At 55.1% G+C, this 20,000-nt stretch overlaps 1 pseudogene; it reads left to right on the top strand.

Moving 5' to 3' along the window:
- Positions 1-19,744: 19,744 nt before the first annotated feature.
- On the top strand, positions 19,745-19,836 carry LOC138380360 (small nucleolar RNA U13; annotated as a pseudogene).
- The last annotated feature ends 164 nt before the right edge of the window (positions 19,837-20,000 follow it).

Genomic DNA, 20,000 nt, shown 5'->3' with positions numbered 1-20,000 from the left:
AGGGCCTTGGCGGCCAGGGCGACGCCCCCTCCCCGCGGCGAGGTCAGGTTCGGGCAGCGCAGTCGGGCGAACGCTCGTCGCGGGGCGGTCGGCAGCCGTGAGGAAGAGAGAAGGAACACCCTTTCGAACAGGGATGAGACCCCGCGAGGGCGAGGCACGAGAGCCCGTGGGAGGCGAGACCTGCGCCGCGACCGGGCCACTGGGGAAACAACGCCACGGGATCCCACCGCCCCAAACCCGAGAGCGGTCCCGCAACGCGCCCGTGACGCCAGCCGGCCAAAGCCTTCGGCACCCCTCCCAACGGGGCCACGGCCTCACCACCGGGGCGTCCCAGAGCGACACCGGCCTTCGGCCCTCGGCCCGCACGCCACCGCGCCTAATCCCATTCTCGTCCGTTTCCCAATCCTGTCTCGCTCCGGGGAGCACCGCGCACCGGTGGAACGACCCCCTCGTTGGCCGGGCGGTCCCCCAAGCCGCAATCCACAGGCGCCAGCACGGGAGCGCCCATCCATCCGCGGCCTGGCACGGGACCGGGTGGAGGGCCGCACGCTCACAGGGGCTGGGGAGGGGGCGCGAGACGGGCCGCACCACCACCCCCTTACCCCAGCGCACACCGGGGCGACCCGCGGCCGGGGCACGCAGCGCACACACGCGGGCGCCCTTCACAGCTGGAACGCCGGCCCGGCCCGGCGTGACCCTCCCCCAGAGTTCAGAGGGGGAGGCGCGGACCACGTTAGGCGAAGAGTGGCACTCGGCCCCCACCGCGGGGGCCGGCGGACCGCTCCACCCCCACGGCAGGGGAGGAGGGAACTCTGCCCACGCACAACTGGCAGCCGCAGGGGCGGCGCCTGACGACGCGCAGAGAGGCGGCGGGCTGGGGGATCCGACAAACCCCAGAAGAGGACACGCCTCCATGATCGCTAGAGAAGACGCTTTCTCGCCGAAGGTGGATCGCCCCCGACCCCCGGTCGCCCCCGTAAGGGCCCTGGGCGGAGGCGTTCAGGCACGCCCCGGGGAGGTGTGGGGGGGTCTGCGGCATGGGGCAAAACACGCACGGTTGGCGACTCCTGAGCGTTCGCGGTCGGGGCCCCTGGTCCAAAAGCCACCTCACTTCGAGGGGGACACTCCCCCGTCGGTATGGGAGAGGGGTCACCGAGGCAGACCAGGCCGGTGGCAGAGGCCCCCCACGGGGCCGGCCGGCACCACGTCGCCGGCCCGGCCCCACCACGATCGCCCACACGACCGTGCAACCACCCCACCTCGGGCAGGGTGGGAAGAGCACAAGCCGTGCGCTCGCCTTTCGAAGTCCGCCACGCACACATCGTGGGGACGCCGAGACAACGCCCCCCGCCCGCCCACGCAGCGCAGGAGGATGCCTCTAGGCTTGCCCGCCTCGACCCCCCCCAACCCCAAGCACGCTGCTCGAGGGTGTACCCAACGCAGCAGACGCTGCAGCGGCGACCAGAGGGGGACGCCGGGAACGAGGACGACAACCACCGCTCGGTTTCGGGCACCTTGGAGAACAACCCGGTGCGCTCCGGGGGCACCACAAAAGGGCCACGCAGACCCAGCAGCCGCGCGCCAAACGGGGCGCGCGACCGGGCGGGCGGCACGGCCCCGCACCCGTCCGTCACGGGCAGGGGGGACCCCGGCCAGGCAACAGCCACACAGGGCGAGCGAGGGCTGCCCGCTGCGTCAAGAGGACTCACGACCCCCCGCCAACGCCACGAGGCCGAGGGCGGGGCGACCGCGGTCGGGCCGGATAGTCTCGCACCCGCGCCTCCCACGCACCGCCCACAGGCGGGGAAGGAGAGGTGAGGTGCCCGCGGGCAGAACGAGAAGAGCGGCCACCATTCACCACGAATGGACCGTCCCTCGCCTGGCACGCGGCTCAAGGCCCGGGAGAGCACGACGTCACCACATCGATCAGGCCCCGAGGACGGGGAGGGTTGGGGGAGGTCAGTCAGGCCGGCGAGGACAGCGATCCGAGGAGCCCGCTTCAGCCTCGCCAGCCCCGCCTCCCAAGCACAACCCAAAGACGAGGACCGCCTGACACGCAACGGCACAGAGCCAGCGGGGTAAGGGGGAAGGTTGCCGCAAACCTCCCCCCCCCGGGTGCCGTCTCTCGAGGGGACAAGAGACCAACGCGAGAGGCGGGCACCACCGTCGGGACACTCCGACGCCCTAGAGCCGGCGCGCGGGCCCAGGCGGTCAGCTCAAAGGGAACAGGGCAGGGCGCTGGATCCCCACGAACCCAGAACCCTGTCCGCGTGCGGAGGCCCAACCCCTCCAGCGACAGTCGCCGAAGGACAGCGTGTCAGTACTAACCTGCAGGCGGAAGATGACGATATGAGGTGATCAAAAACACCGCGCAGGAAGACGGGGACCGAGCCACTTGAACACGCCTGCCCCCACGACACTCGACACGGCCACCTGTCCCCAGCACGTCCCCAGCGCCAGCAGACAAGGGGCACTCAGGGACATCTGGTCGGCCCCCGTGGCGTAGAGGGCCAGGGAGGCCCTCACCGTCCACGCGCGCCACCCAGGGCCCAGCACGGGGACTTGTGGAGGAGAAAACATCGGGACGGGACCGCCACGGCCCACGAGCGGCCGCGGGCCGACAGGGGTCGCCCTCGCCGGCCACCCAGGGCCACCCAGGGCCCGGTCCCCGGCCCCAGCACGGGGACTTGTGGAGGAGAAAACATCGGGACGGGACCGCCGCGGCCCACGAGCGCCCGCGGGCCGACAGGGGTCGCCCTCGCCGGCCACCCGCGCCACCCAGGGCCACCCAGGGCCCGGTCCCCGGCCCCAGCACGGGGACTTGTGGAGGAGAAAACATCGGGACGGGACCGCCGCGGCCCACGAGCGCCCGCGGGCCGACAGGGGTCGCCCTCGCCGGCCACCCGCGCCACCCAGGGCCCGGTCCGCGCCCCCAGAGTAGGACTCGGAAGAAGCCACGGACGACTGGGTGCCACTCACAGGGCTGTCCCTGCCTCCTGAGCGGGAACCAGGGAAAATGGGTAGGAAAGGCGAGGCCGAGGGAGAGGGACACGCATGCACGGGACGGCGGCCGGTCGCCGGACACCCTCCTCTCCCGCCCGCGTGTGCCGTCTCCTTCCTGTCCCCGCGGGGTGGGTCGGGTCTCCAAAGCGGCCACAGCGTGCTAGTCGACCTGCCCGGGCAGCCCCGCAAGCCGCCTGGCTGGCTGAGCCTGGAAGCGCGGCGACAACGTCCTCCCGCCACACAGCCCTGCAGGCCCAAGCTCTGCCTCCCAGATGTCCCAGCCGGCGTCCCGGCACGAACCAGATGGCCCCGCGAAGGCTGCTTGCTTCCCGGAACTCAGCCTCGCTCGCATCGGGGACTGTCCCCTGCTTTGCCTGCTGCACCGAAGATTCAGAGGACAAGAGACTTGTAGAAAAGCGGCCGCCAGGTGGAGCCCGACCACAACCGGCGCCAGCCACCAGAGGTCTGCTGCAAAACACGGGGCAACCCTCTGGAGCCCATCATTTCAGAGTCCAGAAGGTCCCCCGGGGGCATCAAACACAGTCCCCCTACTCCCCACGGAAGCCATCGAAAAATGACGGGTCAGTCTAGGGCCACGCCACCCTGAACGCGCCCAATCTCGTCTGATCTTGGAAGCTAAGCAGGCCCCGGCCTGGCTAGCACTGGGATCAAAGAAAGGATGGGTCGGCCCGACCACCGACATCGTCCACCAAACCCGTCTCTGCACAGACCACAACATAGCCGAGAGACAGACAGGCAGAAACAGAAACAGAGAAAGGGAGAGAAAGGAAAAGAACAGAAAGAAAAGAGACGGAGAAACAGAGAGAGAAAGTCAGAAAGAAAAAAACAGTAAATAAGAAAAGACAGGAAGAGGGCACGGGGAAGAAAGAAAAAGGAAGGGAGGAAGGAGATAGGAAACACAGAAAGACAGAAGGAAAGAAGAAATAAGGAAAGAAAAGACAGGCAGAAAGAAAGAGAATGAGAAAAAGGGAGGAAGGATGGAAGCAGAAAGAAAGAAGAAAGAAAGAAAGACAGACAGACAGACAGACAGAAGGAGGGAAAGAAAGAAAAGAAAAAGAAAGGAAATTAAGAGAGAAAAAGAAAGAGCACGGAAAGATGGAAAGAGAAAAAGATAGAGAGAAGGAAGGAGAGAGAAAGTATAGAAAGAGACAGAAAGGAAGAAGGAAGGAGAGAGAAAGGAGAGAATGAGAAAGAAAGAAGGTAGGAAAGTAGAAAGGGGGAAGAAAGATGGAAAAAACAGAGATAGAAACACAGGATAACAGGAGAAAGGAAGAGAGGAAAGAAAAATGGAAAGAAATACGGAAGGAAGGAAGGCAGGCAGGCAGGAAGGAAGACAGGAAGACTGAAAGAAGGAAACAACAAAGAAGTAAAGAAAAGGCAGAAGGAGGAAGAGAAAGAAAGAAAGAAAGAAAGAAAGAAAGAAGGGGGGGGGAGAGATGATAGGATGAGAAAACCTTTCTGTCGTGGAATCATAAAACCCCTTCCTATCTTAGGATCATGAAACCCAGGGTGGAACTATGATACACTTCACATTCTCAGAGCACGCCGGCTGGTGAAACAAAGAAAGAAGTCGGGGACAAAGAGAACACATTCACGGGGCCTGGCCGGAGGCCAGGGTGGGGCGGCCCGAGGCTGTCGCCAGAGCCATCTCTGTGGCAGGACGTCGCAACACGCCTACCGGATTTTCCCATAACGCTCGCCCGCCGCCAGGTGACCCCCGTCATCCACCGATCCAAGTGTCAGCCTGGAAAGGACGGGCTCCCTCGTGGGGGAGGGAGCGTGGGGGCGGGAGTGGGTACACACTGGGTCGCAGGCCTCCTCCCGGCCCCTCTCGGACCACGTCTCTCAGCCCTCGGGCACACTCCCCACCACTAGTCGACCAGAGAGCCCCCGGGGGCGGGGGGCCGGAGGGGGGCGTCCACGGCAGGGAGAGAGGACAGGGACCCATCGGCCCGTGCTAGATGCCACGGGTGGAGGCAGGACCTGCTGAAGACACACGAACAGTACGGAGAGGTTCAGAGCGGGGCCTAGGCGCAGCCACTCACGATGATTGGACAGACAGTTGGACTATCTGTCACGGTGGACCGAAGCGCATGAAGTGGGCGCTCCCGGAAACGGCGTGTGTGTGTGTGTGTGTGTGTGTGTGCGCGCGTGCGCGTGCGCGTGCGCGTGTGCCTGTGTGTGGGAGGGAGAGAGAGAGAGAGAGAGAGATGGGAGAAGACGGTCGGTACATTCACTCACTCCTGTACCCGGGCCAGTCGTTTCTCCCGAAGGACAGAAATCCATAAAACACCCACGTCTAAAGAGTGTTTACACAGAGCTAACCCTAGGTCGAATCAGTCAGGAGTCGAGTGCGGGGAATCCTATGGTCCCAAACTGGGACTCCAGTCCCGGCCCCATAGCAAAAGGGGGTCATTTCTCAGAAAACGCACGCACACAGAAACGGGTAACGTTTATACAATTTTATACCGTGGTAGTGACTTCCTTCCCCGAGCCCGTGTTCTTAGGATCGGTCTCACTACATAGTACTTTTTTTTTTTTTTTTCTGAGCTTTATTTTATTTTATTTTATTTTACTGTCATTTCGTTAGAGATGATGGGGAGGGGTGGCGGGGGAGCAGGGCATAGTTCACTCACTGGAAGCCTCAAACTCCTGGGCTCCAGCGATCCTCCTTCCTCAGCCTCCCAAATCGCTGGGACTACAGGCGTGTGCCACCATGCCCGGCTAATTTTTTTCTATTTTTGGTAGAGACGGGGGTCTTGCTTTTGCCGAGGCAGGTCTCGAACTCCTGACCTCAAGCGGTCGGTCCTCCTCCCCGCCTTGGCCTAGGATTACAGGCGTGAGTCACCAAGCCTGGCCTGGATCGGTTTTTAATAGGTAAGGTCTACGAGACATCCCAGTCCAAACATCGATTCGGTGGGTCTCTACAGGATTCCGGGCGGAGATCCGATCTGGGGTTTACAACGTGGAGAATTAAGGCCTGGCTAGCAAAGAGCCCAGTGACTGAAGAGGGACGATGCTCGTCAGTCGTACAGAGCCTGAAAAGATGCAACACGGGGAAACGTTTCCAGGTTCCTCTCAGAAGAGGATGTCAGATGAGATGCCGAAACGAAAAGAATGGGTTCAAGCCAAAAGGAAAAATAGATAAATAAGTCAATAAATAAAACTACGGGAGACAGCCAGGAGACACTGTTTCCTCAGAAATGGCTAGGAAGCCTCCCAGGATAACCTGGATAGCAGCATATGTTCCTCCTCCTCCTCCGGCTCCCTCTCTTGTGTTCGTGTTTGTTTTCTGTAAACGCCAAGATGGGGCAGGGGTGGGGGACACCACGCCGGGTGGGCGAGCAGATCACCCTTCCCACCACAGGAGGGAGCACACACACACACACCCACCCACCCACCCCGGGTCATCACTCTGTAGTTCCGCGTGAGTGAGGTGAGGCCCGGAACGGTGCTAGTAGCTTTCCAAGTGGTCAAAAAGAATGCACAATAACTGGACCGAGGCCTGTCTGGACGCTGTAAAGGCCCACTTGAAAACTTATGCTTGCTCGCTAGGTGACCGATGTCCGCTTGACCTATGTCTGTAATTGGAAATACGTACCTTGCGGAGATAAAACAAAGCAATTAACTTGTAACTAAGTGTTTAAACTTTCCAGCTGCCTGTCGTAAAATTGATTGTGCTTGCTTAACGCCTGAAAGAATGTTCCTTAATTGGAGCTATCTGTTTCTGTAAACCTGCTCGCTTAAAGACTGTAACCGAAACGAAACGGGGGCCCGAGGCTGGTCCCGGACCACACAGCTGCGGAGTAGGTGGTATAGTGTTGTTTCAACCGCCGTGCCTAAAGTCACGGAGCTCTAGCTTAGGATAGTCTGAAACCTTCCTGCTTTTTTCGGCTCGGGGCCATTCTCTGTACCTGTACCCTAACAGGGCAGGGGGTGGTCGCTGGCCAGCTAATATGGACTCATGACTTGGCTCAATTCGGTCTCTAGGTTGTCCTGTCTCGCACTCCGTACAATAACAGATGCCATACCGGTTCAACCCAGCTCTGAAGGAAAGAAATGCCGAGCGTTCCACTAGCCGGAGGAAGGCAAAACGCACCTCTGCCTTCCTCTGAGGGCACGTCTGAGTGAACGGGTCGTTCTCCCTGCCCGTCACCCCAAGCCCCTCATCCCGGACCCCACCACACCCGGCCTTGACCTCCTCGGCCCTGCCCACCAGGCCCCATCATGGCCTCTGGAGCCTGGGCTCTCTCTCTCTCCAGGCACTGGCACTGCCCCCCGCCCCCACCCCGGGACCTGAGATCCAGGGCCTCTGTCTCCCAGGCCTCCCAGCTGTCTTGACTTGCGGACTCAGTGCCTGCTCTGCCAAGAGAGACCTCTTGCTGCGGGGTGGCTCTCAGTGGCTGCATCTCAGCGGTCTAACGTGTCCCCCACCATCCACGTGGCCGCCGGCGTCAGGCTTCGGTGCCGTAGTGCCACCCTGCCTCCCTTCCGGGGGAATCCCACGCTGCCTCAGGCCCATTATGACCTGGAAGAGGCTGCACCTGTGGGGTCTGCCCATTTCCACTACCCCCCCCCCACACACACGTCACCCCCCGGCCCCCCCATAGGGGTTAGGAAGAAGGCAACACTTTCTGGTACAAGGGTTGAACTGAAGGGGCGAGTGAGTGGCCACCTGGCAGGGGCATCGCAACAGATGGCTGAAGAAGTCAGCCGCCGAGTGCAGAAATGTCACGGAACTTGGGGTGCCACTGCCTTGCTGAGATAGGGCCAGGGCAGGCTTTAAAAGGCTAAAATTCTCCCTGCCTTTGGTACGTTAATACAGAACCCATGGTCCTTTCTAATTTTTGATTCCCGGAGAGGCAGGAAGTATTCCAAATGGCCACGCCATGGCTTTTCTAAATTGCCCACAAGGCCTTCTCCGACCCAGCGGGTCAGGGGTTTGCTTTGGTGTTACATCGTGGTAAAAGAGACATCCCACAGCAGTGACCATGTCCATCGACTCCGTCGGCGCTCTCAGGCTCGTAGTCCCACTTTTCAGACAAGCCTGGATGGCCACTCCGTGTCACTCTTTGCCAAATGCCAGCCACTCTCCTCCCCGCCCCGCATCCCCCATTTGGCCACCACAACTCTTCATCCCCAGGCGCCCTCCAGTAAAGTGTGCTCCTGTCTGTACACCTACTCCGTTGGGGGCGGGGGGGGGGGGGAGGTGGCACAAGAGGTGGCTGGTGGCCGGAGCAGGCCCGCCACCTTGAGTGTGTGGAACAGCGCTGAGGATTTCCTAAGGGAAGAAAGAGGGTGGGGAGAGCGAGAGAGCATCTCCTCCTCGTGAACCTCACAGATGATTGAGGACAAACAGGCCTGCACGGGGAGGGTGCCGAGTCTGCACCAGAGAAAATGGCTTTGTGGGGGGGTGGGAGGGGAAGAGGGCAGAAAGATTTTCTGTCTTTTTAAAACTTCCCCCAGGCTTTTGGGAACTTGCAGCCCGGCCTGCATCCCTGAGGCACGTTAACTCTTTGGTTATAACTCCAGGTGGCCCCCAGGGTGGGCGGCCCACAGAGTTCAAGGGCTTTCTTCTCAGCAGAGACGGGACCTTTAGAACAGCTAACTGCAGTAATTGCCTGAAGCTGAGAACCAACCCTCCTTCCTTTAAAACCTCTGTATTTCTGCCTAGGCCTATGTTCACGAAATTTGGGGGTTTGAGACTGAGAAGCTCTACCCTATTTATTTCCTCCTTTGTCAGCAAAGTAGACTCTCTGTTTTCTTACTCCTCATACCGCTTGTCCTCGTTATTCGGCCTCGTGGACAAGCAGCTGAGCTTTCGGTCACAAGTCCACACCCCAGGGTGGAGGGGTCCAATCCACCCCTGTCCAGACCTGGGCCCTTCCTGCCTCCCTCTCGAGACGATCTGTTTGGCAGCCCAGCCGCCTTGGACTGGGCCACAAGGAGGACACAAAGTAAAGACCCAGCCCCCCCGCCCCCCCCCCACACACGGTAGTGGCGGTGGGTGGCAGTTCTCCAAGGGTTTGGGGCTTTTCCTGAGGCAGGAGACGGAGGGGACTGATTTCTTTAGAGCTCCGTCCCCTCCCCCATGCGGTGTGCCGCCTGGAAGCGGCAGCTCGCGGGGCGGGGTCGGGGCTGAAAGCGGCTCCGCCCGAGAGAAGCCCGAGGCGGCTACGTGCAAGCGCGCATGCACAGTCAGCTCGCGGGGCGGGGTCGCGGCTGAAAGCGGCTCCGCCCGAGAGAAGCCCGAGGCGGCTACGTGCGAGCGCGCATGCGCAGTCAGCGCAGTGAGTGGGGGAGGGGTGGAAACCGGCGGAAGGGCTCCGCCGGGGGCCCGGCCATCTGTGCGGCCAGGCTAGGGGTTTCCCTCTTGGGCCGGGAGCTCGTACCCCGCCCCCAGCCCGCAGGCAATCCCGAGGGGCAGAAGCACGACTTGCTGGGCACCTCCTCGGGCGAAGCGGTCGCGGTGGCTGGGTTACGTGGGGCCCAGACGAGTCTCTGGTTCTGGGAGCGGCACCTCCCCCACGCGCCTCTCCTCTTGGGCCTTCACCCTCCCCCCCCCCCCCCCGCTCCGGCCCCAGGGGAGGGGAGGAGTGGGGGGCAGGGAGACGACCTCAGGGAGGAGCCAGACCAACTGAATGAAAGCTTTTCATGAACTCGTGTGCCTTTCCCAGGGAAACACCATTTCTGGAGTCTATGAACTAAAATAAAATCTTAAGCCGCCCCCCGCCCGCCACCGCCAGCTGACCCGTCCCGTGGTTGGCCCAGGGAACCCTAGAAAAACCCTTAAACCTGAGCTGCTGCCCCGCAAGGACAGGGGAAGTCAGACACTCCTCCCTGATGGAGTCAGATTTTATAACAATGAGATACTGAATGTCCGACGGGCCTAAGGCCAGGCAAGACAAAGCTTAACGCATATCTAGCAGGCCAACCGTTTACTGAACTACAGGGCACTTGAGTTTTGGGTAAACTGTCCAGTGGCTTGTCTGTGATTAGCAGACCTCCTTACCTTAACTGAAAACATGATGCAAAGCCTTTAGGCAGAGGTTCATTTATGTCATCAATTGCAAATCAAAGAATCTTTAAACCCAGCTGTAAACCTGTAAACACCGCACCCTCCCTCCCCCGCCCCCCCCAACTGCCAGATGTCCTGCCTTTTCAGCCCAGACCAATGTACCCCTTCCATGTTTTGATTTGTGATTTTACATGTAATTCCTGTCTCCCTAAAATGTATGAAGCCAAACTGTAACCCACCCCACCACAATGGGTCCGCTTGCTCAAGGCTTCTTGGGCGTAGCTCTCTGGGCCATGATCACGGCCGTTGGGCTCAGAATAAAACTCTTTAAATTATTTTGCAGTGATTTGGGGTTCTTTTCCATGGACGAGTCAATCGTGTTCACATTATTTTAGCCTTGGGAGCTTTTTCTTTTCTATTATGTCTGATCCTGATCGCTAGCCAGGTATTCATTCATATTTTTGGTTGGTGGTGGTGCTCAAGCTCGTCTTTGTACATCCCAAATTGGCGTAAGCCACCGTGAATATGTTTTACACCTTCCAAGAGCTAGCGCTTATTGCCGTATCATAACCAGGGCTCGCAGCAATTTTTCTTTTTTTTTTTTTTAAAGCTGCTTCCACTTTCCACCTAGGTATACATACGAGTATACCCTTTAAATGAATGCTTGCATCGAGGAACCAGGAAGTGGTTTTTGTTGTTGTTGCTGTTGTTGTTTTCCCCCAGTCATTTATCTGCTCCTCAACCCTCATTATTTATCACACACACACACACACACACACACACACCCCCCATCTCTGTAGAAAAGCTCACGGAGATTGTTCATCCACCGCGTGCTTTCTGTTGACAGTATCTGAGACGATAAGGAGCACCATGCATTCTGTTCTAAGAGAAAAATTGCATATATCAGTATGATTATATTTTACTTCTTGTGTGAATTTAGTGGATCTCATAAAAGCTGATCTTGGTTTTCACAGCAGAGAAAAGTGGGCTTCTGTTTTGGTTTTGTTTTTGTTTTTCTGGAGGGGTGGTGTCTTCACATAAGTGATCATCTTTACAAGTATGCTATATCCGAGAAATTTCAGAAAGCTGCAAAGAGTGACTTGTTGACAATGCTTGCATTGAATGATGTATCTGAATCTGTGAATCGAAGGGGTCAGCATCTGACCAGAAAGCACTGTTAGAGGAAGAGGGGTTTCGGGTCTTTTCCTAAATTGTATCTGCCTAAGGCGGAAAATATTTCTGTTTCCCTATGACATGGTATTTTCCTCACAAGCAGTGTTAATGGCTCCATATGTCTCTAGACTGGCTGCAGAGCAGAGACTCCATGGTCTCCACTACTTGACTCTGTCTGTCCAAGAATGGCCTCCACAGCTCTCCTCTGTGAGATATCCACTCTCAGAGGTGGCACGGTATGGTGGGTAGGGGGATATGCTGGATTTTGAAAACTCAGAGTTTGAACCCCAGTGCTTTATTTCTTAGCAACATGAACTTTGTCAGATCACATCACCCTGCTGAAGCCCAGTCACCTAAAGGGTAGAAAATGCAATGGATAGATTGACGCTTCTCTTCTCTTCTCCTCTCTTCTTTCTCTCTTTCTTTCTTTCCTTGTGTCTTCCTGTCTCTCTCTCTCTCTCTCTCTCTCTCTCTCTCTCTTTCTTTTTGTCTCTTTCTTTTTTTTCTTTTGACGGGCCCTCACTCTGTTTCCCAGACTAAAGTGCAGTAGCATCATCATAGATCACTGCAACTTCAAACTCCTGGCCTCAAGCGATCCTTTCCCCCTAGGCTTCCCAAAGTGCTAGGATGCAGTTTTATTTTTATCTGTGACACCATGGGAGGAAATATCTTTTAGGGTCATAGGGTCAGAAATTTAGATCTCTTCTTTGAACTCATGGTAGCGGCTAACTGGGATTTTCAGTGTGTAAACGTAAGCCACTTGTAATTTCACCAGTACTCCCGTTACTTGTCATCTATTCAGGAGGTGAACTCTTCTTCCCCTACCATCTACTGTTCAAACGCGTTGGCCACAAGGATAATTTGAATATCAGATTCAGAGCACAAATAATTAAGGTCCTGTAGCGTTAATAAGTAAAAGGGGCCACACACAAACCTGTGGAAGTCTGTGTCCCTTCCAGTTTTTTATTTTGTTTGTTTGTTTGTTTGTTTTTGGGTTCCCCCCCCCCCCCGAGACTGAGTCTCACTCTGTTGCCCGGGCTAGAGTGAGTGCCGTGGCGTCAGCCTAGCTCACAGCAACCTCAAACTCCTGGGCTCAGTCGATCCTCCTGCCTCAGGCTCCCCAGGAGCTGGGACCACAGGCATGTGCCACCATGCCCGGCTAATTTTTTTCTATATATTTTTAGTTGTCTGGACAATTTCTTTCTATATTTTTAGTAGAGACGGGGGCGGGGGGTCTCACTCTCGCTCGGGCTGGTCTCGAACTCCTGACTTTGAGCGATCCTCCCGCCTCGGCCTCCCAGAGTGCTAAGTTTACAGGCCTGAGCCAACGCGTCCGGCCTGTGTCCATTCTTTAATGTTGTGTGTTGCTCAGTTATGAAAAGGCAAGGGAACATAAAATCCGAGTTTTAGGGATGACTTATAGGCTCAGTATTCTTTTTTTTTTTTTTTTTTTTTTTGCCTCCTCTAAGCCTATGTGAATATCAAGGAGGGTAAAAAATTCAGTGTTCTCAGTTCAGTGCCCAACCAACCTCTGTTTCCAGAGTAAAAATTGAGCATCCTATTACACCTTTATTTCCCTTTGGTATGCTAAGGCCCAACTCGGCAGAGAGGTCACTGTTTATTCTCTTGGCTAAGATCACATGTGCCATAGTCTGTCTGCTTTGTCTCCTTTAGGGGTAATCATCCAATCTTACCCGGGCCCCTCACATCCTCGTGACAATAGGCCTCCTTGGTTTACTGAAATAGAAAAGACCGGCTCATCAGCAATGTTTGATCGGTTGCTTCAGAAACAAATGTTGTTCTGCTTTCTTTACTATGTTTGTTTTTTTTTTTTTTTTTTTTTCCTTCTTTCTTCCGTCAGACCCAATCCGATATAGGTGGGAGAGAAGGTAACCGGAGCCTCTTGAAAAACCGAAGTGAACCAAAGCGAGCTCACAGATTCAGATAGAAATCAGGAGGAAGAAAAATTGAGAGATAACATGGATTTTCTGTCTAGCGGGTGTTCTCACACTTCAATTTTACCAGAAGCGTTAGGTAGGATGACGATGACGATAATTGTGACAAACACTATTCTCATTGGACAGATAAGGAGGCAGGCTCAGAGTGACGAGTAACCTGGGCCTAAATAGATCGCTAAGAAGCATCATAGTGTGTTCCTTGGTTACGCTGTTTTGTGAAGCTCAAAAAGTTTGGGGTGCGCGTGCGTCCATGTGCGTACGCAATCATAGGTGTTCTAGTAAAACGGATATGAGGTAGGATTTCCCATACCTTCAATGATTTCATGTCCTGCAGGAACATAATGTTCCGGGATCAGGTTTTTATTCTGCCTTCTGTGCCACATGCTCAACATGCCTGTGACTTTACAGCCGAGACTTGCTCAGGGGGAGCCCATTCTCATCTTCTGGGAGGTTCTGCTAATCTTTAAAAGACAAGGACATAGGAAGATGATCCTATAACAACGACTGTGACCACGATTAAAGGCTTACTGTTTACCACGCGTGCTTCTGCGGGCTTTGCCTGCATTTGCTTTTTCACTCTGCCCAATATCCCTGTGGGGTAGGCACCATGATTTCTGCATTTGCAGATGAAGAGGCTGAGGCTCAAGAGGATTTATGACTCGCCAAGTTACCAAACACGGAGTGTCGTCCAGGTAGCCAGTCCAGGCCCCCCGGCTCTGCAGCCACTCTGCAATGCTGATTCTGAGCCTGACCGTTTCATCACTGGTGGCTCCCTGAGAACCTTGACTCGGCCCCCTTCCTCAGTTCACTTGGGAAACATATTCATGTGTGTGTATTTCTCTCCTTCCCTCTCCCACCCCCCCTCTCTGTTTTAGTTTTTATTATTTTGAAAAGTGCATAGAACGATAAAAACTTTAAAAGTAGGAAAAAGCTTACGGAACACATAAGGACACAGAGAAAGAAAATATCTGTGTACAACAGTGCAACGCATTTGTGTTTTAAGTCGTGGTGTTGCCAAAGAGTCCAAAAGTTTAAAAGAAAGAAAAACAAACAAACAAACAAACAAACAAACAGACAGACAAAAAAAAAAAACCAAACCACCATGGAAAAGTTTATGAAGTGAAAACACTTACAGTAAGCTAAGGTTAATGTATTATTGAAGAAAGAAATTTCTAAAGGTAAATGTCGTGCGGCCTAAGTGTCCAGGGTTTATGAAAACCTACAGTAAGTAATGTCCTAGGCCTTCACATTCACTCACCACTCACCGCCAACTCACAGACTCACCCAGAGCAACCTCCCGCCCGCCCTGCAAGCTCCATTCACCGTAAGTGCCCTGGCCTGGGTGTCCCACTGCACAGAAACCTATTAGACTGCATTTCTTCCCATTACTATCAGTAGTTGTACATTTCTTAGGACTGTAGGCCTACGATACACCTCCAGGCATAGTTAGGGGTTGGGAAGAGGAGGGAAGAGGCCATTCTTCATTTATTAATTGGGTAGCATGGGGACAGGGGAGGCAGTTTCCTCCTTCTCCTCCTCGGCCCCCTTCTCTCTTGTTTCGCTTCTCCCTCTCTTGTTTTTCTTTATTCCTCTCCCAGTTCCCCCTTCCATCGTCTCGATGGATTTGGATGAGACGTAGACATTTTCTACGTCAGGCCTTAATCATACCGAGGGAGCAGGAGAAAAGTAAGCCGCCTACCATGACACAATGGAATGGAAGTTTGTCAGCCATTGACTGCTGTGGCATTCCGACATTTAGTGTCTTCAGGACATTCTATATTTCTGCTATCCCACTAGAATATATCGCCTCGATCACTACTGTGTGGCCACATCCCAGCTGTTTCGTGAGCCACCCTCAATGTTCGTGACAATGTAGTGTGGGGACTCCCTCCGTCTGGTGCCTTAAACTCGCACATTTGGGGTTTTGTATCAGGATAGCAAAGCGATCGCCTTTAAATAACCTGGCTGGCCATGGTGGCTCATGCCCGTGATCCCCGCAACTTGGGAGGCAGAGACGGGAGCGTGACTTGAGCCCAGCAGCTGGAGACCAGCCTGGGTAACACGATGAGACCTCATCTCTACCAACAAAAAAAAAAAAAAAAAAAAAAAGAAAAAAGAAAAATTATGGCGGGTGTGGCAGCATTTGCCTATAGTCCCAGCTACTCAGAAGGCTGAGGCAGAGAGGATCACTTAAGCCCTGGATTTGGAGCTTGCTGTGAGCTACAATCAGGCCAAGGCGGCCTGGGAGAGGACAGAGTGAAAGAAATCCTGTCTCAAAAAAAAAAAAAAAAAAAAAAAAAAAGAAAGAAAGAAAAGAAAAGAAAAGAAAGAAAACAAGACCGATAACACAACACAACTTAGAAGACTTGGTGTTACCGAAAGCTCGGCCACCTGCCCACGAGGCCGAATAACGAGGACAAGCTGTTTGAGGAGGAAGGAAAGAGAGAGTCTATTTTGCCGGTAAAGGAGAAAATAGGGTAGACCTTCCCATCTCAAGCCTCCGAATTTCCCCGAACACAGGGCTAGGCAGAAATACAGAGCTTTTAATGAGGGGGGGAGGGGTTCTCAGCTTTAGCGATGATTGTGGTTAATTATTTCAATCGTCCAGGCTCTGCCAAAAACAAAGCCTGTGAACTCTGCCGGCCGCCCACCTGGGGGGGGGCGGGGCAGGGGACCACTTGGGAGTTTTAAGAAAAGATTTAACCTGCCTTGGGGACATAGGCCAGACTACAAGCTCCCAAAAGTGGTGGTGGTGGTGGTGGTGGTGGTGATGGGGAGCGTAAAACGACAGAACGTCTTTCTGTCCTTTATTGGTTTCTCCTTTTTCCCCCCTAGGTGCCAAAAGACCTGAGACTGATGCCGAAAAGAAATAGGTACAGGCGCCCACGTGCACACACAAAGATATACGATCGAATACATCGTGTTGACAGTGGGGGAAACTGGAAGATGATGGGGAAGTATCACGAGCAACTTTGTATTTCTTCCAGGACAGGAAAATGGACACGAAGAGAAAAATTCATCGTTCTCGGCGTAGGATAAAAAGCCACATCTTGTTATATAATATAATTCATTCTGTGATTTAAGTTTTTATACGACATGATATTCGATAAGCCTAAAAAACAAGATAAAAGAGAAACAAACAAAAGGGAAAAAATAAAAATAAAAAAGACGACGGGCAGAGGCCTACGGTCCCGGGAGGAGGCAGAGAGCGGGAGGAGGGGCGCCTCCCGCAGACAACAGGGCGGGTGGGCGGAGACCCGCTAGAGGCTAGGGCTGCCCCGGGCGGGCCCAGAGCTGCGGGCCCGGGAAGAAGAGGGTGGGACCGTCCGGACCGTGCTCTCCTCCCCGCCCTCCACACCTCCCGGGAGTCAGCTCTTAAACTCCCAACGTCACCTGACTTTCCAGATCCCGAGGTCTGATCAAAGTGGCCGCAAGGTGACACCCAGCAACCGCTGCCGGTGTCATCCTGAAAAGAACGGACCCTATGACTGACGGGGGTGGGGCGGGGTGGGGGTGGGGCGCACAGTGGGTGGCCCGGCCAGCTCCCCTTCCGCCTCGGAGCGGATCGGATCATCTGGAACTTTATCCAGAGAGGAGAGAGTGCCCCTGGGTGTGTGCTAGAAGCCGGAGGGTTGGGGCAGGGACCTACCCAAGAGAGAAGTAGAGTACAGGGAGTTTCAGAGTTGACCCACTCACGATCTCGCCCTGGTCAATACAAGAGTGGCAATATCTGTCACCGTGGAATGAACACTTGGTACCGAAGACCTTTGTCTATGCTGGCCCCCCTATGCCTAGGGGGGGCATGTGGCCAGAATCTGACATCCTAAACGTCTTCGTAGAAAGAATTTGGGGGCGGGGGTGGGGGAGAGAGACAGAAATAGAAAAGAAAGGGGGAAAGAAATGGCTGCCACAAAACTATCAGAACAGATAAGCGACCGATAGGGCCTATCTGGTTAAGTTCTTTCCCTACCCAGAGAACGGTGGACACAGAGAGTCAGGGATAGAATTTCACGCTCGGCACTGTCTCTCGTGGCAGCGGGAAGGTGGAGGGTGGCTGAGGGTTCTATGCTCCTTTATCACACACCGTCAGGTAGGTCAGGTAAAATTGAGGACAGATTTCCAGTGTTTCGAGAAAGGAAGAGCACTCGTGCAGGCCATCTATCTGTACGTGGGAGAGTGTCCCCGAAAAGTGGCTTTCAGTGCCGGGATGTGCCTAGGCCAAGAAGGTTACACGATCCTGAGTGAGAATGGTCCGTCCCATAGAGTCAGTCGGTAGGAGGCCACCGGTCGAGACGGAACTGCCCCCCCTCCCACCCGCCCCCGCCCCACAGAGCAGACAGACTCAGAATGGAGTCACTCGGTGCCAGTGCCCTGCCCGGGTGCCCCATCATTCAACCGAACTGGGAAACAGGTGGGCTTTCCGACCCTCGGGAGGGAGCTTCACGGCGGGCGGACAGATCAGAAGGGGCCCGGCTCCCTTGAGCGGGCAGGCTGGGGACGGTCGGTGGGGTCTCTTGACAGGAGGCACCACGGAACCCTTGAGGCAATGTCGGGGGGCACCTATGTTGCGGTCCAAAGCTAGCGTCTGAGAAGTCGTCCCGAAAGCATGATGGCGTCAACAAGTCCCCTCCGTTCAAGAAACGAGATTCATTTCTAGAGGAGGGCCACCCACGCGGGAGAACCGTAGGCTTCCTGTGGACATTCTCTTCAAAAGGCAATTCACTCAGCGGAGTGAAAATCGGAAAAATCGCTGTCCTCTGACGCAGCTGCAGAGAAAAGATGGCACCAAAATCAATGAAACACACACATACACACACAAACACACCTCCTCCCATCTGAACGAGCACTCCGGACGGTCACATAGGGAGAGCGACGGGCTCTCTTCCCACCCTGTGGTTCTCTACCTTTCGTTGCGGTTTTTTCCCTCAGTGGATAGAGGAGGAGACACAGGGGGCTCAGCCGGCATGCGAGTGGGTTTATCATCCTCTGTGAGTATCAACACGCGACACCACCTAAGTGAAGGAACACACCGGTGTTTCATGTCATGTGGCTCAATGCCTGGCAGATACGAGCCTTTGCAGGCCTCCTCGTGATCGACAGGACGTCGCCTTGGACACGGACACATCTTGTCCCTCCCTCCCGAGGCGATAGGCGGTTCCGTACCTCCTCGGGGCCAGGGCACAGTCTGCCTAGGCACCTACAACACGTGTGGCAACAGCCTCGATGGCTCTGCCATGAGAACGAACTCCCGTGGCACGGGGGTGGGGCGAGGGGGGGGGGGTCGGGTGCTGAAGAATTCAGCTGAGTGAAGGAATGCCACGGGATTCAGAGTGCCATCGGTGGGCTGAGAGGCGAGCAGGGCGGGCTTTGAAAGGGTAACATTCTCCCTGCCTTCCGTCTGTCTGTGAATACAGAACGTACACGCCAGGCGGGGTGGCTCACGCCTGTAATCCTAGCACTCTGGGAGGTAGAGGCGGGTGGATCGCTCAAGGTCGGGAGTTCGAGACCAGCCTGAGCAAGAGCGAGACCCCCATCTCTACTAAAAATAGAAAGAAACTATATATCTAAAAATATATACAGAAACAGTATCTAAAAATATATACAGAAAAATATTAGCCGGGCACGGTGGCGCATGCCTGTAGTCCCAGGTACTCGGGAGGCTGGGGCAGTAGGATCGCTTGAGCCCAGGAGTTTGAGGTTGCTGTGAGCTAGGCTGACGCCACGGCACTCTAGTCTGGGCAACAGAGTGAGACTCTGTTTAAAAAAAAAAAAAAAAAAAAATATATATATATATATATATATACACACACACACACACACACACACACGTATATCCAATTAGCTGGGCATGCTGGCACATGCCTGTAATCCCAGCTACTCGGGAGGCTGAGGCAGTCTGATCGCTTGAGCCCAGGAGTTTGAGATTGCTGTGAGCTAGGCTGACGCCATGGCACTCTAGCCAGGGCAACAGAACGAGAGACTCTGTCAGAAAGAAAAGAAGAGCGAGAGCGAGAGAGCGAGAGAAAGAAAGAAAGGAAGGGAGAGAAAGGAAAGAGAAGGAAGGGGGGGAGAGAGAGAGAGAGAGAGAGAGAGAGAGAGGAGAAAACTATTAAAAAATTCGGGACCAGATCCATCGGTCGGTACTCAGAAGCGTGACGATCGGGTGTTCCCGAGCACGTGTGAGATGTGTCTTCTCCCTGACGCCGCGTTTCCTCCACACACACATCACCCATCTGCCGTGGAAAAAAAGCAACAAAAAGAGAGAAAGAGATTAAGAAGGGAAAATGGAAACAGGGCAAAAGAGGAAGAAAGAAAGAAATTTCGAAAAAAAGAGACCAAAGTCACAGCGAGAAGGAAGAATACTGAGCCCAGAGCGACACCTAGTGACCACACCGTCACAAGCACCTAGGGCCCCAATTCGCCAGAGACATCTGGTGGACCCCAGAGCAACATGTGGTCGACCCGGGGCCATGGCGTCTGCAGCCGATTCCCAGGCGGGCACACGAGCCCGGGGAAACTCATTCTCAGCGCGGGGAGGAGGGGAGGGGAAATAATAGCAAAGTCACACCAGATCCCTTTCTAGTTCATAAACATGTTGATTGCGTGTTCACGAGCACGTGTGAGAAGGGCCTCCTGGTGTGTCGGCACGTCACCCGCGTGACGTGAAACCATGAATCCGGGGGGGGGGGGGAGCGGAAAGGCGCGCAGGAAAAGGCAAAGAGAGAATAGATAAAATGAAAGGACCAAAAAGAAAGTCACACAGCAGGGTAGGGGAGTGAGAGCAAGTCGAGAGACTGCAGACAGAAACTCCGAGAGGAGAGGAATGC

The sequence above is a fragment of the Eulemur rufifrons genome, unplaced genomic scaffold, assembly GCF_041146395.1.
Source record: "Eulemur rufifrons isolate Redbay unplaced genomic scaffold, OSU_ERuf_1 scaffold_385, whole genome shotgun sequence".
Taxonomy (NCBI): Eukaryota; Metazoa; Chordata; class Mammalia; order Primates; family Lemuridae; genus Eulemur; species Eulemur rufifrons.
Note: the sequence above shows the minus strand (reverse complement) of the source record. Positions and strands in the feature narration are given on the sequence as shown.